Source organism: Myotis brandtii, unplaced genomic scaffold (genome assembly GCF_000412655.1).
Source record: "Myotis brandtii unplaced genomic scaffold, ASM41265v1 scaffold34, whole genome shotgun sequence".
NCBI classification, from domain to species: Eukaryota; Metazoa; Chordata; class Mammalia; order Chiroptera; family Vespertilionidae; genus Myotis; species Myotis brandtii.
This window is the reverse complement of record NW_005363098.1, coordinates 3,846,391-3,846,764: the sequence shown is the minus strand read 5'-3', so window position 1 is coordinate 3,846,764 and position 374 is coordinate 3,846,391.

The window sequence follows — 374 nt, the reverse complement described above, 5'->3', positions numbered from 1 at the left end:
TTCCTTCTAGTTGTAGAATTTCCACTCAGCCAAGCCTTCCTGTGGTTCAGGATGATGTCCGTTTTGTCTTTTAGTTGTATTTTTGAAGTTGTTGTGCGAGGCAGCAATTTCAGGTGTTTACCTATACCGCCATCTTGGTTTCAGGAGCTGAGCGGGGATACGTCACTTCCGGGGCCGGGTGCGCCGCTCCCCTTATTTTGTTTTTTAGAATTTATCTTTATTGTTGAAAGGAAACATTCATTTACCCATTCAGCAAATATTTATTGAAACCTACTATAGGTATACTTAGCATTACAGTTTCTGAGATCATAGAACTTGTGATTAATCAAATAACCACAAATAAAAAAATGCAATCTGTAATAAAAGCTATGGAG